The sequence below is a fragment of the Curcuma longa genome, chromosome 15, assembly GCF_044706935.1.
Source record: "Curcuma longa cultivar G26 ecotype Majalengka, Jawa Barat chromosome 15, ITB_CL_G26_1.1, whole genome shotgun sequence".
Lineage (NCBI taxonomy): Eukaryota > Viridiplantae > Streptophyta > Magnoliopsida > Zingiberales > Zingiberaceae > Curcuma > Curcuma longa.
The window spans coordinates 587,990-598,757 of NC_133875.1; the positions used below are offsets into that span (position 1 = coordinate 587,990).

The 10,768-nt window shown below is 40.9% G+C and overlaps 1 pseudogene; it reads left to right on the forward strand.

The window, feature by feature from the left end:
* Positions 1 to 927: 927 nt before the first annotated feature.
* On the forward strand, positions 928 to 4,698 carry LOC141846463 (uncharacterized; annotated as a pseudogene).
* The last annotated feature ends 6,070 nt before the right edge of the window (positions 4,699 to 10,768 follow it).

Here is a 10,768-nt window from a genome sequence, read left to right on the forward strand (position 1 = left end):
AATTTCTGTTAATTTCCTTTCTTATCAATTTCTTTCAATTTGTGTTTGTGTTTGTTAATGCTTATTTTTTGTTTGATTCAAATTTGTTTTAGAGCTAGAGATTGTTTAGCTTAGCTTGCTTATTTTCTTGCATTGCCAAAAAAATCTGAAATCAGTTTTGATAAAACTTAAACTGTTCCGTGTTGGCACTGTTCCGTGCCAAATTAATCTTGAAGTATAGGTTTGACAATTAGCTTTGTTTAAACATTTTGATTGCATTTTAGGATTAGTTAACTAGTTTTAGTTGATTTAGTGTTTGCATCTTGCTTGCACCATTGAAACTTTGAAAACTATTTAGCATTTTGATTAAATCATGTGCATTAGTTTAGCTACATTAAGGTTTGGTTTGCATTAGGATTTGACCAATTTCTAGTTAACAAAGAATTGAATTTGATTTCCAAATTGCCTTAGAGCATAACTAGGTTAGGTTCATTTGTTTCTTTTACTTTGAATTGAATTGCATTTTAGGTTTGATTTGATACCTTGGTTTAATAGTTGCATTTTTAGATTAGTTGATTTGCATTTTTCATTTATTTGCCAATTTTTGTACATTTCATTTCAAAAACACCAAAAACCCCATTTTATAGAAAACCCAAAAAGAACGACACACGTAAGCTCAATTTAAACAATTTTCTACTAACCTTGGAAAAACACGACTCGAGGCCCCTATACTTCATTTGTTTGTATTTATCGTGGGTTTTCGATAAAATTTAAATTCTAATTTGCAACCCTACTCGTGACACATCAAATCTAGGGTTGTCAAATTTTGGCGCCGTTGCCGGGGATTTTAGTAGAAATTGTTTATTTTGAGCTTTAGTACAGTTTTGCATTTTTGTTTTCTATTTTTCTTGAATTAATTGCATATCTGATCTTTTTCCTTTGTTTTTGTTGTTTATGACCAGGAGTGCAGGTGATGAATTAGCTGAGTTTGATCCAGAGCTAGAACGAACTTTGAGAGCACTGAGGGCCTTGAAAATTCGAGAGAGAGCTTCTAACTTGACAGAGAGCAGCAGTTCAGATTTGAGTCCCAGTCCCATGGCAGAGAGTAGCAAGACTATGAAGGAGCTTGCAGCTCCTGATGCTGGTTACCAGTATTCATGCATTGCTTATCCAGAGCTAGCTGGAGATTTTGAGCTCAGATCAGGCCTCATTCACCTTTTGCCCAAGTTTCAGGGATTATCTGGAGAAGATCCCAACAGGCACCTGCACGAGTTTCATATAGTTTGCTCCACCATGAAGCCACAAGGAATTTCTGAAGAAGACATCAAGTTGAGAGCCTTTCCTTTTTCACTGACTGGAGTAGCAAAGGATTGGCTCTATTATTTGCCTACTGGACATGTCTCTAGCTGGATTGAAATGAAGAAGGCATTCTTAGAAAAATTTTTCCCAGCTTCCAGAACAGCAATCATAAGGAAGAACATATGTGGCATTCAGCAAGTAGTGGGGGAGTCCCTTTATGATTATTGGGAGAGGTTCAAGAAGTTATGCTCTAGCTGTCCTCAACACCAAATTAGTGAGCAACTTCTTGTTCAATATTTTTATGAAGGTTTACTTCCCATGGATAGAAGCATGATTGATGCTGCAGCTGGTGGAGCATTGGTGAACAAAACCCCTGAGCAAGCAAGAGAGTTGATTTCCAACATGGCAGAAAATTCACAACAATTTGGGAGTAGAGCACTTACTACAAGAGGGGTTAATGAAGTTCAATTGGTTTCAAATGAACAAAAAGAGATTAAGAGCTCCTTGTTGGAATTGACTTCTCTAGTCAAGCAAATGGCTTTGAACAGTGTTAATCAAGGTTCTACAAATTTTCCTACATCAACTCAAGTTTCAAATCAAGCCATGAGGAGTGTGTAGCATATGTTCAAGTCAAGAGCAACTTAGAGTTGGTTCGATGAACCAACTTAATCCTTTGTATGTTACCATTTTGTACTAATATCTTTTGCAGGAAAGAAAAGTCAAACGAATGCTAACTCCGGACAAAAAGCTGAAAAATTAGGTCTGGAGTCGACTCAGATAGGTTCTGGAGTCGACTCCAGCCGAGTCAGCTGGAAACCGGAAGTCTGCACGTCGACTTTCAGCCAACTCAGCCTGGAGTCGACTCAGATCAGGTTTTGAGTCGACTCAGGGTCAAAGAGTTATCAACGCCGCTGCCACCGGGACTAGAGACGACCCAGAAGTCAATCGGAGTCGACTCAGAGAGGATAACGGGCGAAGACGATAGAGTTTTATCTGCCATGCAAGCTGGAGTCGACCCAGATCTGCATCTGAGTCGACTCAGCAAGGTTATAAAAGGACCCGCGACCAGCAGCCGAGGATCTCACTTCCAACGCCTCCAAACTTCGTTCTCGCGACTCCCGAACTGTGCAACTTCGACGATTCTAACCTTTGCCCTAATCTTCAACAAGATGAATCGGTTGCGGCCTTGGCTAGAGCACAATTTCCACAACGGAAATGATCCATTTTCATCCACATACAACCCGGGGTGGAAGAATCATCCAAATTTGAAGTATGGGAACTCATTCTATCAACAACAACCTTCCCAACAGTCCCAACAGAAAAATCAGCAACAAATTCAACCTTTTCAGCCTTCATTTCAAGCCACAAAATCAGCAGCAATATCAAAGTGGACAACCTTCAACAAGTTTTCATTTCAGCAATTTCAGCAATTCCCCTGGTTTTCAGCATTCCAACAAGTCATTTCAGCAACCTACAAATCAATTTCAGCAGCCACAACAATTTCAGCAAGGAAATCAACCATTTCAGCCTCAATTCCAAACATCACAGCAATTCCAGCCACTATTTCGAATTTACAGCAGTTTTTCAGCCTTTTCAGAACCAAAATCAGCAATTCCAGCCTCCTTCATTGAATTCACAGCTTGTGCAAAATTTCCAGCAGCCCCCTCCCATGTTTCAAGTTCAACAAAAACCGTATACGGGCTATGGTAACTCTAGTTCTTTCAATGTACAACAACAAAAGATGGAGGAGTTGATGCAACAAATGTCACAGCAACAACAATACAATTTACAGCAACAACAAAACCAACAAAGGATTGATACAACCTTGCAAAATCTTGAGAGGCAAATCGGACAATTGGCAAGTGGAATAAATCAATTGCAAGCTCAAGGGTCAAGCCAATTACCATCACAAACAACTCCCAATCCTAAGGGAAACGTTTGTGCAATAACTTTGAGGAGTGGGAAGTCTATTTCAAATCCAAACATCAAAAATTCTGAATTTAATCGAGAAAATTCCAGCAACTCCAATTTCAGCACAAAACAGCCCCAAAAATGATTTTTCAGCATCCATTGGTGGTCAAAGTTCACAACCAAGCCCCTCTTCAATTGATCATCCAATTTCGGTGGAAGAACATGAAGAAAACAGAATTTTTGAGGATGGGACAGCAGCTAAACCAACTCAAGGATGCAGCCCCTAGTTCAACACAACAAAATTCAGCTCAAGAGGAGGTATCTAGGGTGCCTTTGCCTTTTCCACAGCGAAAAATCCAAGCTAGAAGGAGCGTAGAGGAGGAGAAATCCAAAGAATTTCAAGAGTTGGTAAACTTGTTCAGTAAAGTGGAGGTAAATGTGCCCTTGCTAACCATGATCAAGCAAATCCCTAAATATGCAAAATTTCTTAAAGATTTTTGTGTGCACAAAAAGAAGTTCAAGGGAAATGAATTGATAAACATGGGAAAGAATGTTTCAGCAATTATTCATCCAGTCCCTCAGAAACATCCAGTCCCTCAGAAATGTGAAGACCCAGGGGTATTTACCATATCATGTGAGATTGGAAGAAATACATTTCAGGATGCTATGTTAGACTTGGGAGCTTCAATTAATGTGATGCCTAGTTCAGTCTTTAAAATGCTTGGGATAGGTCCTATGCAGCCTACAGGAGTGGTTATTCAGTTAGCAGACAGGAGCCAAATTCACCCAGCTGGAATGATTGAAGATGTACTTGTAAAAGTGAAAGAATTGATTTTTCCTGCAGATTTTTATATCCTGGACATGGAGGGTGATTACTTGGCACACAGATCGCCACTTATTCTTGGGAGACCATTCTTGAAGACTGCGAGGACAAAAATTGATGTACATGCAGGCACACTTACCATGGAGATAGGAGGCACAGTGGAAAAGTTTAATCTATTTGATGCTAAGAAGAATCTGAGAGAGGGGCACTCTGTAATGAGCATTGGAATTTTAGAGGAGATGTTTTTGGATGAGATAGAGGATAAACTGACTCTTGAGACAACTGTTATGGAGCCTAGTCCTGATTTACTGATAGCAGGAGATAACCTAGTGAGTGTAGGGGATGGCATGGAACCCCAAGGATCACCACTATTGCTTGAGGATTCAGAGGATATATATGTTGGTGTAGGGGATTGCACTGAGCCCCGGCCGCCGCGTGAAGACGCCGCGATCGCCGCCCGCCGCGTGGAGAAGCAGCCGCCGCCGCCTCCTCTGTTTCGCTCACCTGCGACTGCCGACGCCAGCGCCGCCGACCGCCCAACACCGCACGCCGCCGCCTGCGACGCTCCCTGCACTGCCGCTGCCGCCAGGACACCAGCCGACGCCGAAACTCAGATTGTGCCCTGTTCGCGTGGAGAAGACAAGCGCATTAAGCTAGGAATTTTTAAGGTAAGGTTAATTAATTAAAGTTAGTTAATTAATTAAGATTATTAGATAATTAATTGATTAGCTAATTAATTAAGGATTAATGGTTAAGTTAGATAATGGATTAGTAATTAGTTAATTAAGATTAATTAGGTTAATAGGGAGGATTCATCAGTTTAATAATTAGCTAATAATTAGTAATTAATCTCTTAAATTAATGATTAGAGGTGATTAATGGTTATCAAGTTAGTGGTTAATTAAGTATAAATTTAGTAACTATAATAATTACGGTTAAGTCATAGTTATGATTTTGCTAGGTCGCACGAAGAAGGCGCTAGAGCACTTCGGAGAAGATCTTCGATTTCACAAACCTTAGCGTTAAAAACCTAGTGAATAGAGAAGATAAGGTAAGTACATCTCTCACCTGCAGTATGAGTAGTTCCGTTGTTTTCCGTATTTTTCCATAAACATGATTTTGTTAAAGCATATGCATGATTTTGTTAAAGCATATGTAAATAGTAGAATTGCATGATATAAGAAGTAAGATATTGTAATATGAAAGAAAGTACTTTATTTTGATGTTGACAAGTACCGGACCGTGAGGTGTCCAAGGGATGGGCTCCATAAGTTGCCCCTAGGCCGCGAGGTGCCTAGTACGCTCTAATCGGCTTCGGTGGCTAGCTACCCCGGACCGGTTAGGGATGCGCGCATTGGTACTTTGTCAGGGCCCAAATGATGGATGTTTAATATGTTTAATTATTATGAAATAGTATGTTTTGAAAATCCCCTCACATGTTTAGATATGAACATTCATGTTGCATAAATCAGTTATTACGAAGTTTTCTATGGTTTTTGTGAGTTAGATGATGTACTTACTAAGCGTTGCTTATAGTTTGCATTCCTCATATTGCAGATAAATGAAAGGAAAAGTTATAGGAAAGAGGAGGCAGCTGGAGAAGTGTTTGATGTGTGGTGTCGGCGGAACCGCGGAATAAGATCAAGAATTATATAAATGTTTATTTTATGTCCAAGAATTTATATTTATTTCTTTTGCTTCCGCATGCTAAACAGAAAAAGAAAAGTTTATTTGAGTTATTTTATTTAATGAGTAAAAGTTAAGGAAAGTTTAAGTACGTAACGTCTCCCTATTAGTATAAGAAAGAGGGGGGCGTTACAAATGGTATCAGAGCAGGTTCCGCCCTTCCGCCACACTCACATCAAGCATCGATCCTGCCGCCTCTCAAGTAAGAAAGTATACATAGGTTTTACTTTCTTTTATGATTAGTATAAAGAATGATTCTTAAGTTAGATTGCTATGTTATATGAAGTTAAATGTTGGGTAATGACTCAAGTATATGAGCAAAACATGTGAATTGCAAAGATGAGAATGTTAAGGTAAATGTGTACATGATGGAAAAAAAAAAGGAATTTCCTCCTAAGAGAATAGAATAGCTAGATATGGATCTTCTATTTGAATAAAAGGCTACCTAGTTTGCATCCATGTACCTTGCCATCAGAAGATGACCTTGATTACAAAACAAAATACTCCTGGAGCCCTTTCAGACTGTAGGAATTTATGTAGTTGCTTGCTTCTTGATGGTCATAGCATGAGTTCTCTAGAAATTGATTGATCATGCTAATTGATGACATACTATCATTTATGTTTTCATGGATTAGTTAGTGGATCTCCTAATGTGATTTATTAGCCTAACATTGGGTTTTATGAAACGTAGTTCTCTCTCTCTCTCTAAACAAGCTACTTCTCCTGAGTTTGGAAATATTGATGAAGATAAGCTTTTAGCTGTACAATTCCTTTAGTGGTATCACCATTAATGATAATGTCATCCACATACACAATAAGAAAATATGTGTCCTTAACTAAGATATAAGGTGGTTAATTAAAAGAAGGAAGAGATAGCCTTAGCCATAGCTTAGAAAGAACACTACAATAGGTAGACTTGAGAAGATCTCCCTTGTGAACTATTGAAAGTTCAAGTAGAAGCCTCTTAATATCTAGTAGAAGCATAAAGTATATTTAAGATCAACAAAGAAGAAATATTAGTTGGAGAAAAGATAATCTTGTTTATAGGACAATATCATCGTGTTCAATAGCTGATCGGAGAAGGAGGATGAGGTCTTTGGGTTGGAAAGGTAAGGATTTGATCATGGTAGATTTGAAGAGATGAGAACGTAAATAGGATATGAGACAAAAGTATCCCGAATTGTTCTAAGTTTCGAGGACGAAACTTTTATAAGGATGGGAGATTGTAACACCCGGATTATTTTTCCCTATTTTTAGGATTTTAATTAGATTTAAAATTATAATAAAGGTCCTTTAGTTAAATAATAGAAGGGAGTTTGATAAAATAAAATAGGTGAAAAGATTCGTCTTGCGAAGACGAATCCAACAAAATTTGTTTGGGTCAAATCGGAAGTCGTTTGATGGCCGAACCAAGCGAACCAAAATTTTGAACCTGGTTCGATTTGAGAAATTAGACCCGGTTTAATCGGGATTTCTTAACCCCGGTTAGGAGTACTGTGCACTCCTATTTATAAAATATTTTTCGCCGATGCCTCTCTCCTCCGCGCGACCCCGTCTCTTCCGCGAGCTGCGTCCGCCCGCGCGGACTGCGTCCGCCGCCGCCCGCTTCCGCCGGCGGAAATCTCGGAACGAACCGAGGAAGGAGGCTTTAAAAAGCCAGCCGGGTAAACCCTAGCGAGAAGCCGCCTCCTCCTTTTCCCTCTGCTCGCCGTGACGCGCCGCCTCCCCCTTTCCTCGCGCCGCCTCCCTCATCAGCCGAAGCCACACCTGCAGGACGCCGGAAACCACCTCCTCTCCTTCGAAGCCACCTCCGCCGACACCCTGCTGCCGGCCGCCGCGTGAAGACGCCGCGATCGTCGCCCGCCGCGTGGAGAAGCAGCCGCCGCCGCCTCCTCTGTTTCTGCTCACCTGCGACTGCCGACGCCAGCGCCGCCGACCGCCCAGACGCCGCACGCCGCCGCCTGCGACGCTCCCTGCACTGCCGCTGCCGCCAGGACACCAGCCGACGCCGGAAACTCCCTGTTCGCGTGGAGAAGACAAGCAGCAGCAATTAATTAATTAAGGTAAGGTTAATTAATTAAAGTTAGTTAATTAATTAAGATTATTAAGATAATTAATTGATTAGCTAATTAATTAAGGATTAATGGTTAAGTTAGATAATGGATTAGTAATTAGTTAATTAAGATTAATTAGGTTAATAGGGTTAATTCATCAGTTTAATAATTAGCTAATAATTAGTAATTAATCTCTTAAATTAATGATTAGAGGTGATTAATGGTTATCAAGTAGTTAAGTGGTTAATTAAGTATAAATTTAGTAACTATTAATTTAATTAATGTAATTGAGGTATTACAGATTTGATTATTAGTTAATTTGATTAATACTAAGATGTAATTAAAGAAGGATTAATTACATAGGCTAATTTGATTAGTTGTTAGATTCATAAAGGATGAGTTAATTAGGGTTAGGTTAACTATTAAGCCGGTTAAGGCAGGTTAACTTAATAATTACGATTAAGTCATAGTTATGATTTCTGCTAGGTCGCACAGAGAAGGGCTATAGCACTTCGGAGAAGATCTTCGATTCCATTAACCCTAGCGTCGAAAACCTAGTGAGTAGAGAAGATAAGGTAAGTACATCTCTCACCTGCAGTATGAGTTAGTTCCGTTGTTTTCCGTATTTTTCCATAAACATGATTTTGTTAAAGCATATGCATGATTTTGTTAAAGCATATGTAAATAGTAGAATTGCATGATATAAGAAGTAAGATATTGTAATATGAAAGAAAGTACTTTATTTTGATGTTGACAAGTACCGGACCGTGAGGTGTCCAAGGGATGGGCTCCATAAGTTGCCCCTAGGCCGCGAGGTGCCTAGTACGCTCTAATCGGCTTCGGTGGCTAGCTACCCCGGACCGGTTAGGGATGCGCGCATTGGTACTTTGTCAGGGCCCAAATGATGGATGTTTAATATGTTTAATTATTATGAAATAGTATGTTTTGAAAATCCCCTCACATGTTTAGATATGAACATTCATGTTGCATAAATCAGTTATTACGAAGTTTTCTATGGTTTTTGTGAGTTAGATGATGTACTTACTAAGCGTTGCTTATAGTTTGCATTCCTCATATTGCAGATAAATGAAAGGAAAAGTTATAGGAAAGAGGAGGCAGCTGGAGAAGTGTTTGATGTGTGGTGTCGGCGGAACCGCGGAATAAGATCAAGAATTATATAAATGTTTATTTTATGTCCAAGAATTTATATTTATTTCTTTTGCTTCCGCATGCTAAACAGAAAAAGAAAAGTTTATTTGAGTTATTTTATTTAATGAGTAAAAGTTAAGGAAAGTTTAAGTACGTAACGTCTCCCTATTAGTATAAGAAAGAGGGGGGCGTTACATCAGGATGGAAGATGGAGCAAAATCGGGCAAATCGGAACAACTATTGAATACAAGGCAAGACAGGGTCGTGCCTCACAGGCACGGCCGTGTCTAATCAGTTTCCTGGCCGTGCTTCACAAGGCACGGGCGTGTCTACAAACAGATTATCAACAAGCCCTGGCCGTGCCTCGACAGGCACGGCCGTGCCATCATCCCTCTTCAGCAGCAGACAGGACCGTGTCTACTAGACACGGCCGTGCTTCAAAACAGAAGACAGTCAAGGTTTGGTCGTGCCTCACAGGCACGGCCGTGCCTTCCATCAGAAGAAGAACACTGTCGGCCGTGCCCACAAGGCACGGCCGTGTCAGAGGAGTCCCTGCTGTTGGCCGTGCCTCCCAGGCACGGTCGTGCCCTGCAAAACCTGAAGAAATGGGCTTTGACCGTGCCTCAGAGGCACGGCCGTGCCTTTCAACAGAGACTTCACTGCTTCTGGCCGTGCCTAAAAGGCACGGCCGTGCCCCTGAACAGAGCCTCCACTGCTTCTGGCCGTGCCTCCCAGGCACGGCCGTGTGGACGGAGGCGTGTCTGACCTCGGGCTGCAGCTATAAATAGATATTTTTGGGACCCTAACAAAGGGGGAGACCTTGGGAGAGCCACCGGAGCTATTCTTGAGCCACCGAAGCCTATTCCGGAGCGAGATTCGACGATCCATCCACCGATCCGGCTGCTCCATCCCATCTTCATCTCATCTACGAAGAGTTCACAGTCCGAGGAAGAAGAAAACCATTGATAAGTCCTATTTTCTGCATTTCTTGTATAATCTTCGAAATAGGATGTATTCTCTTTATTCTTCTTTGTATTGTGCTCTCTCCAATATGGAGTAGTTCCCTAGATTCTAGGATGTAGGATAAATCAGGTGTATTGGATGATTGTAACTTGGATTTGTTAATCTACCGTCTCCTATGATTTGATTGTCTATTGCCTTGTGGATTTATGCTTGTGTTGTGAATGATGAAATGCTTGTGTATGAATCTAGGGTAGAGATTAATTGTGATTTGAGGAATCATTAGGCCGTACACCGGGGCGCTTCGTGACAGGAAGAAAGCCTTGAACCAGGCGAGTTTCCGAGGGGTTTCTTAAATCATAATTAGTTTCTTTGAGGGATAGTTAGCGGTTATTCATTGTTGGAGAGAGGTCCGTAAAAAAGATATCCTGTGACAGGGGATAGGATTTTAGTAGCATTCCGGGGCGCCTGAGTGACACAGGAAAGCCTTGAACCGGGCTATCTAGAATCACCTTGATCTAACAATGATGACGTAAGAACACCAATGATTTATTCCGAGGATACCTGACGAGGTCTAATTGGATATATTGGTTAGCGTCCCTACAATTGTACAATTATTGAGGAAAGGTAGAGGATCCAAGTCAATCAATCAATACCCTGAGGAGTCCGAAGTCCTAGGATCGCTTCACATCCATTGTCACAGTCGTTTCCTTTCTCCGAATTTAGGATTAAGTACTCTAGAGTACTCCCTTCTCCCCCACAACAACTCATGCTCATTTTCTCTCCCACCTTTTTGTGCTAAATCTAGTAAGTAATTCCACGGTCCCTGTGGATCGATATTTTATTACTTGATGACAACCCGTATACTTGCGGGGGCCTATCTGTAACGCCCGACCCTTACAGAGCC